Source organism: Zalophus californianus, chromosome 6 (assembly GCF_009762305.2).
Source record: "Zalophus californianus isolate mZalCal1 chromosome 6, mZalCal1.pri.v2, whole genome shotgun sequence".
Classification (NCBI taxonomy): Eukaryota; Metazoa; Chordata; class Mammalia; order Carnivora; family Otariidae; genus Zalophus; species Zalophus californianus.
In genome coordinates this window covers 73353736-73376245 of record NC_045600.1, presented here as the reverse complement: position 1 = coordinate 73376245, position 22510 = coordinate 73353736, and the positions used below count along the sequence as shown (strand labels likewise).

Genomic DNA, 22510 nt, shown 5'->3' with positions numbered 1-22510 from the left:
CAGCCAGATGCCCTAAATTTTAAGTCAAATTCATTCTTCTTGTACACAGAATAAAAAGTCTCTTTCCTAAAATTGCTTTCAATAAAGAGAAAAATCAAGAGAGTAGATTTCCGGGGCACCTGGGTGGCTCAGTTGGTTAAGCTTCAGACTCTTAATTTCAGCTCAGGTTATGATCTCAGGGTCGTGGGATCCAACATTTGGGCTCCACGCTGGGTGTCCGTCTGCTTAAAATTGTCTCCCTCTCTCACTGCCCCTCCCCAACTCATTGTCTCTCTCTAAAAAGAAAAAAAAAAGAGGGTATATTTCTGAAATGATTATCTTCCTGGATACTGTGCATCTGTTTAATTCACTACCGATGATTAAGTGGATCTGGTTTCCAAGCAAAGCAGAATTTAAACACAATAAAATACAATGGAATGAAATGAACATTTTCCTAATGGTTATTTGGGTAGTAGCACTCAAAACTGTAGTCCATGGGTGCATATGAATACAGGTGTTTGTATACTATATATTTTACATTTACATATACACGTATTTTCATCCCATTTTTTTTAAACATGGGGCATGAACTCATGACCCTGACATCAAGACCTGAACTGAGCTCAATAGTTAGATGCTTAACTGACTGTGCCACCCAGGTGCCCCTCATCCCATGATTTTTATTATCAAAGAATCACTAAGGCATGTCTTATCTCGTGGGGAGTCTGCTTCTCCCTCTCCCTCTGCTCCCTTTTGTTCTCTCTCCTGCTCTGCTCTCTCGATCTTAAATAAAAAAAACAAACCAAGAGATTTTAGTAGCAGTGTGAAGGACAAGAAATGCTTAACATTTGTGGATATATTCAGGTGCCCCTGAATTTAAGTTACTTTAAAAATTAACTGAGAGACGCCTGGGTGGCTCAGTCTGTTAAGTGTCTGCCTTCAGCTCGGTCATGATCCCAGCGTCCTGCTCAGCGGGGAGCCTGTTTTTCCCTCTGCCTGCTACTCACCTGCTCTTCATTTTCTGACAAATAGAAGAGGAATGTTTCTATTTCCACTCCTGCCATTCCAATTACATCTTAAAACCAGTCAATAAAATCTACATCTGGTAACAATGTCAAACCAGTCAAAATTTTTAACTGTTCATTCTGAAGCTCGTGTTATTCTGATTCTTTGCCCTGTTGAGACAAACCTAACTTGGATTTGCAATCTAGGTAAAAGTTTGGTAAATGTTTGTAACAACTACCCCATTTAAGTTAGCATTAAATCTTTCCGCTGGGAAGAGGTGCAGTAGGTGGGAGAGGCAGACTGCACAATCTGATTATTATGAGAGGTACAGGATTCAAATAGTCTAAAACAGGTTATGATGTTGAATTTTGCTAGGTGCGGGGCCAAGTTCAATTTATAACTGAAATCAAGCCTTTAGCTTCCCTTCCTTTATTTGCAGGGCAGTATAACTCCACCTGTAGTGGAAACTGATTGGAAAGACAAATACTTGGCAAAAACAGTGCCACTTATTCAGACTGTGTTCAGTATTGTATTTAGGCACATTTACTACAAACAAAAAAGCCCATCAGAGAAAATAGGTAACAAGCCACAAAAAATTTCAGCCAAATCCTCTCCCTGTTCATCTTATTCACCTAGGCTACTCAGTTATACTTACTCATATCACATTATGTTAGACCCCCTCAAAAAATCAAATACAGTATCTGTATGGCTTATGAAATGTCAAATCATACTAACTAGGGAACAAGGGAAATAACTTGCCTCAGACAAGAAAATTCAGAACCGTACCTTAAAATTTGCATTACTTCCCCTGAACTAGCCTATACATTCAATTTGAATTAGATGCAACTACCATTATGACTGCTATTTCCCATCTTTCTGTGAATATAAAAAGCAAAATATCACTAGATGGCAGCAACGAGTTGGCAATTTTATAAAAAGATGACCAAATCTAGAGTCCAAGGTTTTCTATTTCACAGTGCCTTTCTTTCACAACATGTCAAAGTTTCTCAGTACCTTTTGGATACTACAAACTTCCCCTTTTACTTAGGGCATCATCATCTGCACTCAAACAAACTGAAGTTCCTATTTTGCCCATTTAGGTTACACATTACTCTATCTGGCCCTCCTTTGTTCTCTGCCTATGTGTCTTTATTGCACTCATCAATTATTTCCCTCTGGCTAAAAGGAACTGTCCATGTGCCTGCAAAAAGAACAGTATACTGCTCCATCCCCAAAACTTATTATACATCAAAACACAGATATGATATCAAGGTCAAGACTACTACCATGAGAAAATAGAGTATCATGGTACTTTTAGAACATTTTCAGGACACAAAAAGCTAAGTTGGCCATTTTTATTTTCTAAGTAGGTTCCACACCCACGGTGGAGCCCAACACAGGTTTTGAATTCATGACCCCGAGATCAAGACCTGAGGTGAGATCAAGAGTGAGATGCTTAGCCAACTGAGCCAGGTGGTGATTTTTTTGATAAGCTATTCTAACTGCTTTGCCTAAGAATTAAAACTAAGAGAATACTCGAGATACTACAAATTACAGAGAGAAATAGGTAATTCAATAAATGGTAGCACATAGCTATTAAAAACCAAAAAAAATCCTCGAAAAACATAACTCAGTATACCAAAATAAATAGATGGATCAAAATGTAAATGTAAAAAACTACATATGCTGTTGTCAAAACCTAAATAACAGAAAACATCCAACAGTCCCAACAAATATGAACAGGAAAAGGGGCAGGAAATGCAAAAAAGGAAATCATAAACATGAAAAAGTTAAGAATTAATTCAGAGAGGGGCGCCTGGGTGGCTCAGTTGTTAAGGGTCTGCCTCCGGCTCAGGTCCTGATCCCAGGGTCCTGGGATCGAGCCCTGCATCGGGCACCCTGCTCGGCAGGAAGCCTGCTTCTCCCTCTCCCTCTGCTTGTGTTCCTTCTCTGTCAAAATCTTAAAAAAAAAAATTAATTCAACTGTCGATATATGCTAGTATCATTGGGGAAAAGCTTGTTGGGCAGAAAAAGATTTACAGGATCTCAAAGTATTACCCAAAAGAACACTGATTATAAAAGGGGAAAAATGTACCTTTACAATGGAAACATAAATGCCACCACTTAAACCAGCCGATCTGACATGCCTCTTAGTTTGACAAAATTAAAACACACATCACCTATGCAATATTCTTGGTAAAGTATTTGAACCTGCACATAGGGAAACAATTTCAAGTTTGTAGAGACATTATACAACAATATTAACTGGTTGGGACTCCTCAAACACACATACATACATACAACATAGAGGCCTTTTCTAGATTAAGAAAGCCAATGTGTGAACCTTGACACGGGATTGCGAACAACTTTTTGGTGACAGGGAATTTCATTATGGACTGTATACAAGAGAATATTATATTGTATCAGTGTTAATTTTCACTGGCTTGATAATTATTTGTGATATAGATTATCTTTATTCTTAGAGGAGATGCAGGCATGTTCAAGTTCCTAAGTGAAGTATCATGCCTAAAACTTTTAACATCATTCAGGAAGGAAAAAAATAACAAAATAAAACACCACAGATAGCTGAGAGCAAACATAGCAATCTACACAGTAGCTACCAGAACAAGGCTGGAAAACGGATGGTGTATCTTACATACCTAATATTACCGGTTCCAAAGTTTTTTAAAGCTTTTATTATAGCAAACGGAAAAAAGATACATACCAGGTCACACGCTTTAGCAGTTGCCAGAAAATAGCAAAATTACATTTTTTGTCGTATTTTCTAATATAAAAATCATCCAATGGGGTGAAAAGACATGGCACTACCATGGCTATAACTAAGTAAACCAGTACATTTCTGTAGGTTCCTATGAAAATTCTTAAAAAGTGCCAAGCAATGGGCAGGCCTACATACTTGCATTAATTAAGCAGTTGGCAATGTTAAATTTCAGGTCATCCTATGTTTGGAATTGAAGGAGAAAACTGAACATCTATTAAGTTCTAAAAATCCCTGTTAACAAAAACCATTACATAACCACTTAACAAAAACATTGTAGAAATCTACATGAAAAATGTTTACAATACAAAGACTCTAAAACTACATTTGGTAATGATTCCATTTTGCTAAAAATGTATCACAAAAAATATAGGTATACAGGTGCACCTATAGCTGTAAGAAATGAACCAAAAACCCAAAATACTAAGTGGTTAAAAAAACATATTGTTTTATATACATATTTCCTTCAAGTTTTCCTTAATAAGCATTTTTATTATAAAAGATTGTTCCTGTCAAAGTATAAACGTATGACAAATTTTAAAATCAAGGTCTTCTAGAAAATATTCCCAGAATCTCAAAGAAGGAAAAACTAAATCATGTAGTTCAACTGCCCCACAGTTCTTGAGGATGTTAAAATCCCCTTACAACATCCTTGCTAATAATCTAGCCTCCTGAGAACTGCCACCAAAGTCAAGGAATTCACGATATTCAATTCTAAAACTTGATTGGCTTTTAACTAATTTCTTCCTTTAGTTCCTTCCATCCCTCCTTTAATGTCCATTCATTAGCCTTAAATTTTTCTTTAATGTAAATCATCTTACTCAAACTGTTCCCTATCCTCACCATCTTTTACAAAAATAAAAAATGGTGCCCTGTAACAAATACAATTTAATCTGTCAATGTCCCTTTGAACACAGTAACAATCCAAATTTGGTTGCCCTTTCAAGGATGGAACACACGGGGCGCCTGGGTGGCTCAGTCATTAAGCGTCTGCCTTCAGCTCAGGTCATGATCCCAGGGTCTGGGGATAGAGCCCCGCATCGGCACCGGACTCCCTGCTCAGCGGGAAGCCTGCTTCTCCCTCTCCCACTCCCCCTGCTTGTGTTTCCTCTCTCGCTGTCAGATATACAAAATCTTTAAGAAAAAAAAAAAGAATGGAACACACTCTGGATGCTGTCCAATGCTACTGTTTCTGGTAACTTTTGCATTGTCAACACATGCAGAATTCACTAGGTAAACCCCCTAATTCTTACATTTATTAATATAATGCTAACTTACTGTATTGGGACAACTACTTCGTTGGGTTTCTTTGCATCTAGTATAGAGCTTTACATTTCAAATACCATTTCATCCCCCTACAGTTCACTGCCCTTATAGTTCCAGCATGAAGCTTCAGATTTTGATTTTGTTAAGTATTAACAATCTCTTACAATTATATATTTTTTTTTTATTTGACAGAGAAAGAGAGACACAGTGCGAGAAGGAACACAAGCAGGGGGAGTGGGGAGAGAGAGAAGCAGGCTTCCCGCTAAGCAGGGAGCCCAATGCGGAGCTCGATCCCAGAACCCTGGGATCATGACCTGAGCTGAAGGCAGACGCCTAACAACTGAGCCCACCCAGGCGCCCCTACAATTATATATTCTTCACTGATTTGTTCACCATACTGAGGAGTCTTACCCTTATCATTTTAAAAAGTATATTAACACAATTTTCCTTCAATAGCAAAAATTTTTTTCATGTTATATACTAGTTTTAAAACAGTGACAACCAACAAAGTCAGTCCCAACTATCTTTTTGCATATTTTCTGTATACTGAAAAGTCCTACCCTGGTTTAGTTTTTGAGCAGGACCCAGGTTAATAACTCAAAAAATTGCAGAACAAAATTTAGGTAAAGCCTATTATAAAACAAAAAAAATTTAAACCACAAAGGAAGATACAAAAATACCTATCCCCACAAATTCAAGCCATATCCACCATGACCAGCTTCGCTTAAAATAGTGACTCAAGAGAACTTCCTAAACATAAAAATTCAACACATCCCCACATTAAAATACAAAAAAACTAAAAAACCCTGATGTCTGCAATACACATTTGTTCACAAGTTCTTAGTAATGTATACAAAAATGCATGAAGATAATAATACAACCTAATGATTAAGAGCTCTGAGACTTTGGGATGAGACAGACTTTTTTCAATTTTGAACTCAACCCCTCTGAACAGTGTACACTACCCTTTGGGAAGCCAATTCCTTCAAAAACCAGATTCAACTGCAAAATGAGTATCATTGACAGTGTTTAGTCTCATAGGTGAGATATGAGGCATAAATGAAGTACATGGTGCCTGGCACATAGCAAGTATTGCCACTGCACCTGCTGCTATTACTACATCATTTACTATTATTGGCAAATACCAACAAAAAAATGGGGCAAGGACGCAAACAGGTTATTAGCAGATAATACTAAAGGTCCATGGAGATTTAAAAAAAAAATTCAGCATCACTGTAACAGAAATATAAATTAAACCAATTATCATACTTCACTTCCCAAACAAGGAGAAACATTTTTAAAAGTCATTTTAATCTATTATTTCTATGAATTAGTACCTCATTTTCACAGGACAATTAGGACTTTAATCAAAAGCCTTGACCCTGTGAATGTTCTTCGACTCAATCTCACTTTTGAGAACTCATTTTAAGGAAACAAGGATGTCAACATTTAGAAAGTAAGTGTGTGACTATATGGGACTGGCTAAATGAACTTCAGTGCATCAATCCAACTGAATACAAGCAGCAACAATTATTTAAAAATGACAATGTACTGGGACGCATGGGTGGCTCAATCGTTAAGCGTCTGCCTTCGATGGAGCCCCACATCAGGCTCCCTGCTCCACAGGGAGTCGGCTTCTCCCTCTCCCACTCCCCCTGCTTGTGTTCCCTCTCTCGCTGTGTCTAATAAAATCTTTAAAAAAGCAAATAAATAAATAAAAATGACAATGTATTGACACTGAGAGATGTTCAAGATGGTAAGGAGCATACACAGTATACAGCTGACCCCTGAACAACACAGGGAGCTAGGGGCACCAACCTCCCCACTGTGCAGTCAAAAATAAACCCACATGTAACTTGACTCCCCAGAAACTGTTGACTGGAAGCCTTCCAGTAAGTTAACACATATTTTGTATATATATTATATACTGCATTCTAGCAATAAACACAAAAATTATTAAAATCATATGGAAAATATACATACAGTACTATGTATTTTTAAAAACTCACATAAGTGGACTCATACAGTTCAAACCCGTGTTGAGTCAACTGTACAAGTTATCTAAATCAATAGACATCTCAGGATGTAATAGTACTCTTTCCTCAACAACCATACTGCTTTCATAATTTTTTCATTTTGCAAAGATAGCTTAATGCTACCTTGAGATTTAATGATTGTGATACACAGCTTGGCCAAAATCAGTAAAGATTTCTATAACCCCCTAAAAAGAAGTTGTAAAGGTTAAGTGCTTCCCTTCCACAAGAGCAATTCAAAACTATATAAAATCAAGAAAATGGGCATCCCCAGATCAAATTTTTCAATGGGTATTGTGTTTCATAAATTGGGAGTCTCTCATTGGTAGTCCCACCAAATACACTTCTCTCTAGTCTCAACCTTCATAATCAACTGTGCCATTATTAAATGATATTCGTCTGCTCAAGAGTATTACATGAGACTTAAAAGGGGGGAGAGGGGGCCCTGGCTGCCTGGGATGGTAGAGCATATGACTCGATCTTGGGGGTTGTGGGTTCAAGCCCCATGATGTGCTGCACAGAGATTACCTAAAAATTAAAAAAAAAAAACAAATCAAGATCAAAATGGGGGGGCACACGCCCGGGTGGCTCAGATGGTTGTCTCCCTTTGGCTCAGGTCATGACCCCAGAGTCCTGGGATCGAGCTCTCCATCAAGCTCTGCATTACATCAGGCTTCCTCTCCCTCTGCAGCTCCCTCTGCTTGTGCTCTCTCAAAAAATCTTAAAAAAAAAAAAAAAAGAAAACCCCAGCATTTCAGAAGCCTATATAATTATTTTAAAGATTTTATTTGACAAAGACACAGTGAGAGAGGGAACACAAGCAGAGGGGTGGGAGAGGGAGAAGCAGGCTTCCCGCAGAGCAGGGAGCCCGACGTGGGGCTGGATCCCAGGACCCCGGGACCACGACCTGAGCCAAAGGCAGATGCCCAATGACTGAGCCACCCAGGCGCCCCAGCCTATCATTCTTTTTTTTTAAGATTTCATTTATTTATTTGAGAGAGAATGAGAGACAGAGAGCATGAGAGGGAAGAGGGTCAGAGGGAGAAGCAGACCCCCCGCTGAGCGGGGAGCCCGACGCGGGACTTGATCCCGGGACTCCAGGATCATGACCTGAGCCGAAGGCAGTCGCTGAACCAACTGAGCCACCCAGGCGCCCCCAGCCTATGACAAACATCTATTTACTTTGGGAACATTTTAAGCCATTCAAAAAAAGAGAGGTTCCCAAATCTACACGTATCAAACAAGCATTAGAAATTAATTTAAGGGGCACCTGGGGTGGCTCAGTTGGTTAAGCGGTTGCCTTAGCCTCAGGTCATGATCTTGGAGTCCCAGGATGGCACCCCACCTCAAGCTCCCTGCTCCGTGGGGAGTCTGCTTTTCTCTCTCCCTCTGCCCCTCCCCCGACTTGTGTTCTCACTCTCAAATATATAAAACCTTTAAAAAAAAATGTAAAGGAGTGCTATTAACAGGAAAAGAATTATGATCAACATTTCAAAATTACTTCAGTAAGGTCAATAAATTTCGAATGGGAACTAAAACATCTAGAACATATGCAATATATAAAAATAAGAAAAAATACAAGGCGGCCTTATAATTTCTAGTATAACACTAAAGTTTTTTGAATGAGAACACACGGTTTAATCTGTATAAACCCGTGGTTAGAACACTATCTTTATACTTGAGATTCATGCTTTACATTTTAGGGGTCTGTCTTAAATAAGGAATTTCCTTTAAATGGTTTAGCAAATAACACTGAAAGAAAATGGAACCATGGCAATCTAGGTGGAAGGTATACAGAAAATTATACTGTTGTATGTTTGAATATTTTAAAATATTGGGGAAATGGAGAATATGTTCTCAGTTATTATAATCAGATCTACACTGACCTGCAAAATTATGTTTTTAAAATATCACTCTCTTCAGCTATCATATACCACCAAGAAATAATTATAGAGTGGTCACATTTTATCAGATATGATTTGCCTAAAAGCTCTGATAATTCAAAATACATTTCAGGATGGCATTTATTTCTATTACTAGCTTAAGTGGTATCACCATTCACCCAGTCTACCTATTTGAAATTACTTGATTCTTAATCCTATTTGTAATTTGGTGAGTCATTATAGTTCAAATCTTACACATAAAATGGTTTATTTTTTACACTGCATTATTTTCAAATTTACATAAAATGGAGCCATACCATGATCCTCAACTTCCCCCCCAAACACCAAAAACTCTTGCCAGAAAGCCCATCAAAATTTCTCAATCACGAGCAAGCAATAAAAAGGACTGCAAGTGGTCTAGACCAGTTTCTCTTTACCCATCACAGTTCTAGGACAAAGCATGAAATTGTGTATTTCTATGAAGCTTCCAGATGATGATGATGATGATGATGTTGATGTTGTTGTTGCTGCTGGAGCAAAGACCATATTCTGAATAGCAAAGGTCAATGATACTTACTGACAGAAGACCCAATTTTTACTTATCTTTAAATTATCTTTGAGTTCCAACAAAATGTACTTTAAAAAAAGTCTACCATGGGGACGTGTTTGAAAACGTCCCATTTTTCACAGAATTTACCAATACTATGTTTTGTTGTGTTACACCCCAGTGGGACCTGGGGAAGCACAGAGCTGTCAAATCAAATGTATTAGTATTTCTGCAATCATATGCATAATCATAGTCACTTAATTTAACAGACTATAAATGATCTCATGTCAACTGAGGTCAGGCTGTCACCAAACTGTCAAACTATTGAAAAATTTTTCCATAAATTTTTAAATTTCTGAATTGTAAATAAAAGATCTTTGACCAGTAGAGGAAAATTATTGTATAAAGAAATTTTTAATAAGGAAATCCAACTTAAATTTACAACATTCTCCATCACTCAGACCTAAATAGCTAGAACATAGAATTATACCTAAATCTGCAAATTAACCGTAAAATATAGAGGAATCCTATCTTTTGTTACCCTGAGCTCAATTTTATCACAAATGAGAACAAACATGCCAAGATTCTCTCAACTTAAAAAACAAACAAAACTTATCTCTAAGAACTTCTCAAAGTCCAGAAAGGACTAAGCAAAAGTCAATCATCCTTGTTAATACTCCCACAAAAATAAAACACAATTGGGGAATGCCTTTCTCAGTCCCCACAGTATTTTAGGGTCTTAAATATTTGTGTGACAATGACTGCATTTTTAAGTCCTTACCGTTCAGAAATAGATACTGATAAATATCTACAGATAAAATATATAAAGGATTTACTTCAAAATAACATGAAGCAGAGAGGGTAGATGCAGGTATAAATGAAACAAGATTACCCAAAGACTGTTAAAGCTGGACAAGTTCATGGAGATTATACTCCTCTGGGAAATTTTCCACAAAAATGAAAACAGCACCAAATATATACATACACAGATCTACAAGTAAAATAATTAAGGGTATTTACAAAATTTTATTTGTCAAGACTGCTCAATTACGTATACAAGGGAAAAATGGGAAAAACATTAAGGGCCCAAAACAGAGTTCTATTTAAGTAAAATATTACAGAAGTATGCTATGTATGTAGCTATTTAAATTTTCAGATTTCTACTAACTTTATGTTATTATGTTCACATGAAGTAAAAAATTTTTCTGTACTTGAATGTGCTGTATGTTTTGAAAAACCTATATGCATACTCACGAGAGAATAACTTTAAAAAAAAGATAAAGTCCTTCCAAATTTTGTCTACAACCCTATCACAGGAAACACAATAGCCTATGCTCTCAAATGAAAACTTGTTTCATTCCACCACAGCCAGACCTATTTTAAAGCTGTTTTTCAACTTAACTATAAAACTGCTTACTAAACCCCTAGTACATAGGCTGTAGCCATTTACACCGAGCCACAGGAAAGTTGAAGCAGATCTACCTAAGTTTTGTCTTACTTAAATGAGAAAATACCGTGTTGCTCATTATTACTCTTCAAGCACACAGTGACTTTCCTTCCAACCCTAACAATGTTGTTATACCTGTATCGTTCAAGGTATTTCCCTATACCTTTACACAGATAATAAACTTCTGTAATATGTGCGATGGTGAAATGTGCTCAAATACCCAGTAGGGAGGGGGAAGCTTGCAGGGCTGAGTGAGGGAAACCATCAGTGAGGCCATGACTTTTAAGAACCTAAATGAAATGAGCAACCAAGTAATCTTAGGAATGTCTTGAGGAAGAAAATTCCAAGAAAAGGTTGACAGGACCATCTGGCATTCAAGACTCAGTAAGGAGGCAATGCGGCTAGAGCAGAACACACTAAGTACATTATTAAGGGAGGAGGAGCACAACATGTAGGGTATTAAATCACGCTGAATTTTTAAACTTTAACGTTGAAAATAGGAAGCCATTGATTTTCAAGCAGCAACTCCTTCAGGCAATACATTTTTCAAACATTACATTTGAGTAGGACCAATCTAGCTACCACACACTGGTGGGGACGGGCAAAAGAAACCTAAACCTATTCCGGTAATGCGCAAGAGACGATTACAGCTTGAAACTAGACCAAGCCATGGCAGTGTGGTCAATACTTGTAATTTAAAGGAAGCGCTGACAGGATACTCCACAAGGCCAAAGGTGAGGTCTAAGAAAAAAGACAAGGATGGCTAACCAAGTCTGACCTATATGACATAAAAACTGGAGTTTCATTAACCAAAACGGGCAACACTGGTTTAAGAGACTAGCAGGAGCCCAGTTTGGGACTTTTAAATTGGTAATAGTTAACATTCAAGGAGTCGTCAGCTAGGTAACTAGACACACTGGCATGTCATTCAAAAAGTCCAGGCTGGTGATGCAAGCGTGGGAATCTCATTAGCTTATAGATGGTATACAAAATCATCTGATTGAATGAAATGACCCAGGGAATGTGAGTAAAGAAGTGAAGGAATGAACAGAGTACTCCAACAGAGCAGAAGAAAAGCCAGATACAGAACAAAAACCTAAAACTATATAAAAAATATTTCAAGGAGGTAAGTGGCTCAACTGGTTAAATCACACCAACTGGTCAAGTGTGATGAGGACTACAAGACGACCGCTGGATTTGGCAATACACCACTCTGGGATGTGTATTTTTTTAAAACCACAAATGCAATTATTTATTTCAACTAAAACTTTTAGGTTAAAGTGTTTAGTTCCCTGAAGTACGATCACATCCAAACATTTCATAAAATTATACCACAAAGCTACCTCTATCTAATTTATTACCTTGGACTCTTCATCATGTCATTTAAAGTGGTAAGAATAAACAAGGGGCGCCTGGGTGGCTCAATCGTTAAGCCTCTGCCTTCCGCTAGGGTCATGATCCCAGGGTCCTGGGATCGAGCCCCGCATCAGGCTCCCTGGTCCGTGGGAGGCCTATTTCTCCCTCTCATTCCCCCTGCTTGTGTTCCCTGTGTTTTTGTCAAATAAATAAATAAAATCTTAAAAAAAAAAAAGAATTAAACAAAATATATTAATGATGGTATTTAGTTGGAAACTCTTTAAAAAGATAAGTCCGAAGCAGTTTTTTTGGGGGGAAGGGGGTACCTTTAGCCCAACTGAAGATTTTTCAAAATATTTCATTATGTCAAGTAAAGATCAATCAATCTAGTATGATTAAGAGTTGAAATCTGTAGGCTTAACGGCCTGGGTTGAATCCATGTGCCACCATTTATTAGGTATGTCTAACTGAGCAAATTTTTAAAATTGTGTTTCAATATTCTCATCTCCAAAATACTAATGATAATACACAAAGTTTATGATGATTAAAAAAGTTCCAAGAACATTAACAATGATGGACATATTCACAGTAAGGTGTCCAGATTACTTCCAAAAGGAAAAAATTGAGGGTCTACTTCATTTTTCCTTTCAAATAGAGAAGTGATCAGTAGTTTCCTAGAGTCTGATCAACCTGTCCTCTTCAAACTAATTACATCTGCTCATTAAATACACACACAAAAAACTCATTTGAAACAACTGGGCAAGTATCCCCAGGCCTAGGATTACTACTTTTTTCTGAGAGATTAAAAGACAGTGACCTACTCTGATAGGTCTAATATAGCGTCCTACTCGACCTTTGTCCTCATTACTAACATTCCCCAGACAATAGCCAGAAGGAAATTCCAAAGTTAATAGGATCTCAGCATTCTCCAAGGTCCTTCAAGATTCCCTTTGTTCCCAAGACAACCTAGATATTAAGTAAGATCCTACAAGAACCTGTATACCATGCCTGCTAATTGCTTACCTTTCCAACTTTGTCTCTTATTCTATGCATTCTTGGTGACTATTCTCCAGTAGTTATTTTTTGCTCTGAAGTCAAGATTTCCCTCCATTACCTGTGCTTTCAGGTAGGATAATCCACTTCTAGATAATTTCAACATCAATTCAACGTCACTTCACTGGAAGCACCCTACCACCTCCGTATTCTAAATTTACTCTCTTCTTTCCCTTCTAGATTATATAGTGCTCTTTGTCACTCAATTTCTCCCCTCAATGCTCTGTCCAAAAGGACAGGGGACAGTATGTTTTGTTCATCCCTATGCCCCAGCCTGGTGATTTTCAGAATAAGCACTCAAAATTTGTCTAATGAATAAGCATCTCTACTTGAATGTTCCATGTGCGCCTCAAAAAACCCATTGTTTAAATTGCTTTCTCCTTTTCTTACCCTAATCTGCTCCCTTCATCTATGCTGGGAGTCACGCTGAAATCTCTTGCTCATTATCACAGCAACCATTAATCAAATCCTTCTAAATTTATCAGCTCCTCTAGTCCCAATACCACTGCTTTTGACCAGGCCAGCTTATTTTTCTGTGTATTTTACTATCTTCCTCATCACCTACCTCCAATCTCATTCTCCTCTAAGCCATTTCCACATCATCAGAATGACATTTCCAAAATGAAAATCTGATCTCACTCCCTGGTTTAGAACCTTTCAATAGCTCATCAGTAGTTTTTGGATAAAATACAAACTCCTTAGCATGGCATTAAAATTTTTATAATCTGGCCTTAATTCTAAGGTTCATTTCAGTTCCCTTTCCCTTAGAAGCATTTCCTGCCCTTTAAAGAGTCAATCAGGTACTCATTTTTACATGCTTCTATAGGTTCTATGTTTACCCTCTGATCACATGACGACATTGTCTCGTTCATCTGTCTCCCTCACAAGGTTCCAAGTCCCTGAAAAACTACCATACCTTTTTGTGTCTCCCCAAACCAGAACATGACCCACAAGAATTTGTAGAATTAACAAGGACGGACTGATAGTGAACAGCAGCCACACAATGACAGATGAGTAACAGGTAAAAATAGCTTTCATGTAACAGAGGACATTATACTTGGACCTATAAAAGAAAATTTTCCATTCCTCTTCCAGATAACCTCAGGACATTTTACTTAACTTTCTCCCATTCTGTTTTCCTTTGAGGATGCCTTCAGTGTTGTTTTATTCTTTTAGTACAAATAAGTAGTATGTGATTTATCCTAGTAACACACAGCGTTGAACATGCCTTTAAAAAATCATTTTCTTCCTTAAGTTCAAAATCTACAGCAACTCTAAAGTGAGTTATCAAAATATTCCACTGCAGTCAGTAAAATACTATAGGTTGTGGGGTGCCTAAGTGGCACAGTCGGTTGGGCATCCAACTCTTGGTTTTGGCTCAGGTTGTGGGATCAAGCCCTGCACTCAAGTGTGGAGTCTGCTTGGACTCTCTCCCCCTCTGCCCCCACCTTCTAAAATGAATAAATCTTTAAAATACTACAGGTTGCTAAAATTCTTAATTCTTTAGGTACTCATTCCTTCCCTATTACTATTGGGAACGCATTAGATTCCCCAACATTTGCTGGGCCACAAGTCATCACTGAAAAAGAGATCAACCCTACACCTTTCCTGATTTGGATACAGGTTCAAGAAATTTCACTGCTTTTTGAGATTAAAAATCTACCTATCCTTTAAAACAAGCAAAAAAACCTCCCAGTGAGATAGCATTTAATATTACCGCATGTTTCCTGTGATTTGATTCATGTTAAATTTCAGTAACAAAAGTCTAACTGGAGTACAATCAAAAACTATGGTCACAAACCCAAGAAGATTATTCTGAATGACAAAATTTTTACTAATTTGCAATAATCTAAGAATAAACCCATCTAATATGTCCTTGTCTTGCTATTTAAAACTAACCATTTTCATTCTGAAGTATATGTAAACTTCAGCTGCTCTTTGCTATTATCAGAAATTCTCAGTCAGCCCAAGTTAGTTACCTCATAATTCCATTAGCTTATAAAAAACTGAGCTGGCATCCTTTGGGAAACATCTTGAGATACACAAAAATCTTAACCCAAACATTTCCAGAAGCTATCACCTACACTGTATCAACTAGACTTAAATGGGTGTTATTTCCTAGTCTTTGCAATGAAACCAAGTGGACCTCACACCTCTTACCATCACCCAGGAAGGGTGTGCATCTGTTCCGAAGGCCCCCCTGGCTCCAGGTCATCCTGGCTGCTGCTGTTCCAGGCTGGGCATCCATGTTGCTGCAGCTTGTGGTTTGTGAGGGGTAGTAGTGTACAGGAAAAGCAGGATGGGATTTCAAGGGAAACAGGAAGAAAATGGCTTTCTGGGAAAATGCCATCACCATCATAGGTGTTAAGTAGTACCACACACATTTTATTGCAGCACAGTTTAAAAATTTAACAAATGAAAGATTAAAAATAAAAAAAACAAAAATAAAAAATAAAAAATACAGACGTCCAGAGATGCTCTTAAACAGTTAAGTTAAAGATCAGGAAAAATAAGGTCACAGACTTAACAGCCAGTAAAATTCTTTCGAGCGTGGGGAAGGGGATGAGGGCAAGGGTGGGGTTGGGAGAGAAAAGGTTTATGTGATCAATCCACTTAAAAATGCTAATGCCTTCACCTTCTCTCCCAAGATGCAAAACTCCAAAGTCAATCAGGAGGCCGGAGAAATTCTTATAAACATTCAGAAAAACTCGATTTTAATCCGGTTAAAAATCATCAGTGTCATTATCATCATCATCATCACCATCATTAAGTATAATAATAATAAATAATAATAGTAACTAGTAACAACAATAAAAAGGAAATCAGCGGAAAGTCAGGAAAAATGTAAAAAAAAAATTGGAATAACTTACTGTAGCTGAAGATCAAAAAAATCTCACTGTAAAAAAACAAAAATAAAAATAGCCCAGATTAGAAAAACGGGAGGTGCAAAAATGTCAAGTCAGTAAAGTTCATTTCTTTTCTTTTTCCAAAAGCAGTTTCCACAAAAACCGCAAGGGTAAAGTTCTCAGTAGCAGACAAGCAAAGCCCTTTCCACATCATCAATCAATCTTAAAAATACACGAGGAAGTAGAGAGGTCAGTTTATGAGAGGCTAAAAGGCTCCTCCTCCTCTAACCCAACTGCTGCAGAAAAAATAGAATAGAAATTTTAAAAATTACATCTTAAATCCAAGTCCCGTTTTTGGAAACAGTTAAAAAAAAAACACCTGTAAATTTGCCGTAGTGCACACCAAGTTGCATCATTATGTTTAAAATCTCTTTATAAAATCAATTTTGGAATGGGAATGTGTGTGTTCTGGAAGGGTGGGGAAGGGAGGTTAAAAATCAAAGCTGAGCTCCAGTGAGTAGGGATGGGGTTCGCCTTGCTGCCCTGTGAAAGGAGAAGGGACAGATTGAGTCAGAGTTCCTCAGAAATGTTGTGCCCTAAACCCCCAAGACAGAAACATCTGTCCATTGCATGTAACACATTTTGGTAAAGCATAACATTACACTGGAAGGGAGAGCCTCTACAGAACCATCACCTCTACCAGTGACTGTCTTCACAATTCAATTATCAGTAGGTGACAAAAATTTACTAAATATATGCCTAGATTCCCACAAGGGTCTTAAAAATAAAAATCTACATTCGAACATTCATTTGATAATCAGCAGTTTGGACAAAGAAATATAGAAAAGCCAGGCCAACAGACATGAAGAAGTGAGCAAATGTCAAATAATCAAAATTATGAAGGGGAATGGTCTACCATGAAGATACATACTAGAGATGACATCTAGTCTCAAAACCTGTAAAGTGATCAGACTACAAGACCTGATAGGTTCTATAGGGGGAAAGTTGTTTATGTAAGGAGCACATCATAAAAATTAATAAATAAGGAGCTCATCATTCCAGTGACAGAATGAAAAACCAAATGGAGAAAAGATTACTAGAGTTACTGAATAATGTCATAAAGTAAGTGAAAATTATGGTGCTTAATGGATTTGTTTTTGTGGTCTGTTTATAAGCTAGTATACACAGCTAATTCGCTAATTCCAAGACATGAATTCTAAGAATCTGACACACACACTAAAAAATAACATGCATGACAAATTGTTTCATCAGCTACAAGATTTGCAAGTAGGCTGTAGGTTTTTTAGAAAATCAGAAGGAAATCACTGCCCTCGTATTTTAATATTCAGCCAAATGGTCTTATTCTTTACAAATGTCAGTAAACTAGGGGTACCTGGCTGGCTCAGTTGGTAGAGCATGAGACTCTTGATCTCAGAGCCATGAGTTCAAGCCCCACGTTGGGTGTAGAGCTTACTTCAAAAAGCAGGAAAAAAAAAAAATCAGGGCAGCCTGGGTGGCTTAGTTGGTCAGGCATCTGACTCAATTTCAGCTCAGGTCATATCTCAGGGCTGTGAGCTCGAGCCCTGCATTGACCCTGGAGCCTGCTTAAAAATTCTCTCCCACTCCCTCTGCTCCTCCCCCTCAAAAAAAAAAACTTAAAAAAAAAAAATAAAAATTAAAAAGTGTTCCTTGAGTCAATTATGTGTGGATGACTACAGCAACAGAACAGGTACTAAACCTCTAAAATTTTAACTGTAAATTTTTCCAAGAGTGTGGGACTCAATCTCAGAGTTGTGGGTTTGAGCCCCATGTTGGGTGTAGGGATTACGTAAAAATAAAATCTTCAAAAAAAATTGTACAAACCAAAAAAGTTGTAGAAAACGCACACATTTGAATATTATCTCTACGGCAGTGTTTGTGATGTCCAGTTATGGTGAAACTTTCAATTTTTTTAAGTCACAGCTTGAACCCGGTACTCAGAATCTTCAGGGTATGTTAAGTAACTTTGTGGCTCGTCTACAAATAAAGCCTTTGCACATGTGTTGCAAGACAAACGCTCACCAAGATGAAAAGAAGCATTTACATTTCTGAAAGTCAAGAGGTCTTCCAAAAAGTTACGTTAAATTTATGAGCTACCAACTCAAAAAAAAAAAGACCAGTTTTAGTGCCTAATTATAATGCTTTGCAATTAACAGTATACCTAGTAAATTATACTTTGTCAAACCTCTGGGAGGTTTGGATCCCTTCCTCTAAAGCACTATTCTCAAAGTGTGGGTTGCCAACCAGCACCAAGTGGCACTTATTAGAAATGCAAATTACCAAGGCCCACACCAGACTTAATTAGAAACTGGTGGTGGAGCCCAGCAATCTATTTTAACTATTCCCCTTACTGATTCTGTTGGTTCACATTTAAGAACCACTATGAGAGTTTAATGGGGAACCCCTACCCCATAGTTAAGAGTGGTATAAAGTAAATCCAAGATCATCATGACTTACCATAGTAAATGCACCAAGAAAATGAAAAAACCCCATGGTAATCCTTTTTGCCCTTTATAAGCCCCAACTTTCTAATATCTAAGAGAACACTTGCAGTTACACTACATCACATAATGCTGGTTTTCACCTGTCAATTCTCTAGTATGTAAAAACCATCATCTTCCCTGACCCCAATCAGAATGAATATACGTATTAAATATGAACAAATAATGTTCTCCAAAGACAATTATAAAGCTACTTCAAGATTGTTATTTAGATATCAATATATAAAAACTGCTTTTAATATAACTTTATACACTTCAGCCTTCTGACAAATGACTTGAGTAGAAATCAAATTAAAATAGGTAAAATGTCTAAGCCCCCTTAAGTATAAAACTGAAATCCCTAACTTTTGATTTGCCTAATACAATAGCGTGGGAGTGAAGGAGATGGGGATACAGTTCTCTTCTCTTAGGCCAAGATTCTTTCAACTGTCTCTCCCCCGTTAACATCTTAGATAATGACTACTTAATATAATTTTTATTAGACTTAACGATTTTGGATTTATTCCTTGCTTGTTCTTACAGCAATTCCATCCAAAATGAAGATGCATGCATGCATGCTATGTGAAACCCACTAATGCCCTAATCACAAATATAAGAAATGTTTAAAATCTCTGCAGAAGGGGCGCCTGGGTGGCTCAGTTGGTTAAGCGACTGCCTTCGACTCAGGTCATGATCCTGGAGTCCTGGGATCGAGACCCGCATCGGGCTCCCTGCTCAGCAGGGAGTATGCTTCTCCCTCTGACCCTCTTCCCTCTCGTGCTATCTCTCATTCTCTCTCTCTCAAATAAATAAATAAAATCTTTAAAAAAAAAAAAAATAAAATCTCTGCAGAAGGAATAGCAACCAACACCAAGCATTCCAGTGCAACGAGCATGGGAAACACAAAAAGGTTGGAGACCTGCAACTTAGGCATCCTTCTTAAATCCTTCCTCTTTAGCCACATGAAAATGCTATTAAAGCCTATCTGAAAACCCCTTCTAAAATTGTTTCAGACATTAATTCTGGGGCCAAATCTTTCCAGATGGATAGTAACTCAAAGGAACTGTTTCCTTGGTACATGCTGATCCCAAGAAACCCAGTATTTCTAACAGGTCAAGGCAAGAAAAGTGCCCTTCAGTTTTCAATTTTTACCAACTGTTACTAAATATTAATTCCTTACATTTCTATTTGCCAACAATATTTTTATTACGTTTATGAGTTAAATCAACTAATCACTGCCCTTATCTCATTTCTAACAGTTCTGCAGTGAATAAACTTTAGTTTTAAGCACATGTAATAATATACATGTTTATGTTTTTCCTAAAGAGCAATGCTTTTAATCCCTATTACATTATCTACACAGTGAGGGAGTTGACAAATGCATTCACCATTCCGGATAAAGTACTTTTACCTTCTATCGATTTCCTAAGGGATGATTTTATCCTTCAGTATTGGTTTAAACTTTGCGTAAGTTTCTGTGAGAGAACACACTATGAAAATGAAATCTTCCCCTTCCCCAAGTATCCAAAAAAAAAAAAAAAAGCAATCTCTTGGATAAGTGAATATGATACTACTTAGAAACACCTATGTAATTTTTATAAACCTAGCGAACATTTTTCGTATGTTTCAGGACTTAGCAAATAGTGGGCACAATTCTACTTTCTTAATAAAAAGTATGGTTAACTACATACTTTTCAGATAGATATTTTGGAAAATCAATGCCATAATACCCTGAAAGTCAAATTTTAAGTTTATATTAGGATGTTAAATTAATAACTGCCAATTCTCATAATTAAATATTTTTCCCAAGTGCAGTTTGGGAATTTCCAGTTACCCCTAGTGACTGCTGTAATTAGGTTCTCGTAAAAAATTCAAATACAGTACTATCAATACCTACTGTTCCAATAGCTAGGTAAAAACCACTTGACTAACCTAGTATAGAGTCAAATTCCTTAGTAGTTCCGCTACTGATTTATTATGACCCTGGCAACCAACACTCTTGTGCCTGTTTTCTGTCTGAGAAAGATGATAGTACCTACCTCAAGCAAAGTTCCACTAACTTATATATTTCAAGTGATTTGTAACCTGCAGATAAAAAGTAAGCCAGCTTTAATTATTACTGTTAATATATAAATGAGATTACAATATTTTTAAAAAATAGAATTGAAAATAACTACTTCGAGGTCCGCCGTTGCTCAGAGAGGTGTAAAATAAACAATGATCAGTAAAACATTAAATCTATTGTTATAATATTTACTACTCTTACGCCCTGCGGTACGCTCCAGAATTTAGAGGCTCGCGGTACAGTATCTACTTGGTAACCCTTACCCATCCCCCGCCCAATTTTTAAATTTAACAGGAAGCATCAGCATTACGTGAACTTCAACTGTATTAATGAGCATCTCGATCTTCCCTTTCATCTCTCTCTCGGAGTCCTCATGGTCGTAGAAAATGAAAGAAATGCAGCCGTTAACACAGAAAAAGAGCAAAAAAGAAAAAAGACGTTTTCCCTGCCGATCGTGGCCTAGAGGACACTAGGTTATATCTGCGCAAGGGCTGAGGCCTATAAAACTTTCTCCTGCATAAAACCCAATGCCCCAACGCAAACAGAATAGATGGAGGCCTGGTTACTCTACCGAGAGGGTAGGATTCCCTCGGTCTTCTCTCCCACACCCCCTCGCGCTCGCCGAGGAACCCAGCACCTGCCCTGCTTCTGCCCCCTCCACTTACCAGGAGGGGGAAGGGAGAAGAGATTCGATTCTGAATCTCCTACTCCCGAGTTCTACGTGGAGAAGCCAACTGCTGCTCGAGGTCGACAACGCAGCCACACCGTTCAGTCTTCGTCTCTTCACAAAATGGCCCCCGAGTCTCCTCTGCCGCCGAGGCGAAGGCCTAGCCCCCGCCCCGCTCCCGAGAATCATGCTATTGGCTGCGACTTTTCTCGCTCCCGCTTCTAATTAGACAGTTCTACCGCTCTTCACAATTCTGCCCAATCACAATCAGCAGTGGGTTAGACTATGCAGGAGAATTTCCACATGCGTGAGAGAAACTAGTTTGTAAATGGCTACTTTTCCTGTCATTTATCACCTGAGAAGTGCTTATTGGCCACTGTACTTGACGAAGCACTGGGTGGTAACGCGCCTTTGTATCGCGCACCGCTTCACATCCGGGTATCTGGAAGATCTGATTAGCGGCTGTATTCTCCTATCCCTGCTCCTTAGAGCGCCTAGACGAAGGCCCGCCCAGATCTCGGAATTCCCGCGGCGCGGGGGCGGGGAAAGGACTGGGGGATTTTGTTAGGTATCGGCTCGAAGAATCTGCTCTAGCACCCGGCCTAGGAAAAAGGTGGCGCGCTTAGTAAATCCTTCACCGAACGTAGCTAAAGAGAGGACTTTTCTTAGGGGAGGGAGCAGTGAAGACCAGGCTGCAGAAAACTCACCAACCCTACAGTTTTTCAACCCTAGATCCCTTCTCAGTTCTAGACTCATGTCAGCTCCCTCCTGGATCCACTTGTCAGCCTGTCAAGCCCTTCTTCAGACAAACCGTATCTCACCCAAACCAACTGACTTCCTTATTCCTTTCCACTACAAGAAGTAAAGGAAGTCTAAAGTGCTGGCCTGGGATACTATGCCCACTCTCTGGCCTCCAGCCATCCTGCTGATACCCTACATGCCAACCAAATTGGCTTACCCCTCCGTCTCCCCCCGCCTCCCGAAATGACCTACCATCTATACTGGGTGGGATCACCACCTGCCCGGTCCCTCTGGTTATATTAAAGCAGCCCTAAACTCAGTAAG

General features: G+C 38.2%; 1 protein-coding gene across 12 annotated transcripts in view; it reads right to left on the bottom strand.

The window, feature by feature from the left end:
• HNRNPC (heterogeneous nuclear ribonucleoprotein C) overlaps positions 1–21595 on the bottom strand; it is a 54371-nt gene extending 32776 nt beyond the window's left edge. For 2 of the 12 annotated variants that reach the window (XM_027571879.2, XM_027571887.2), the window contains exons 1-2: positions 21444–21595; positions 16219–16244 (exon numbers count right to left, since the gene is read on the bottom strand). The gene's annotated coding sequence lies outside the window, so the exon portion shown is untranslated. Of the gene's footprint in view, positions 1–15501; positions 16184–16218; positions 16245–16573; positions 16738–20752; positions 20799–21443 lie in introns of those variants that run through there. The other 10 variants (XM_027571889.2, XM_027571890.2, XM_027571882.2 and 7 more) reach the window with 8 other exon arrangements.
• Between the last annotated feature and the right edge of the window lie 915 nt (positions 21596–22510).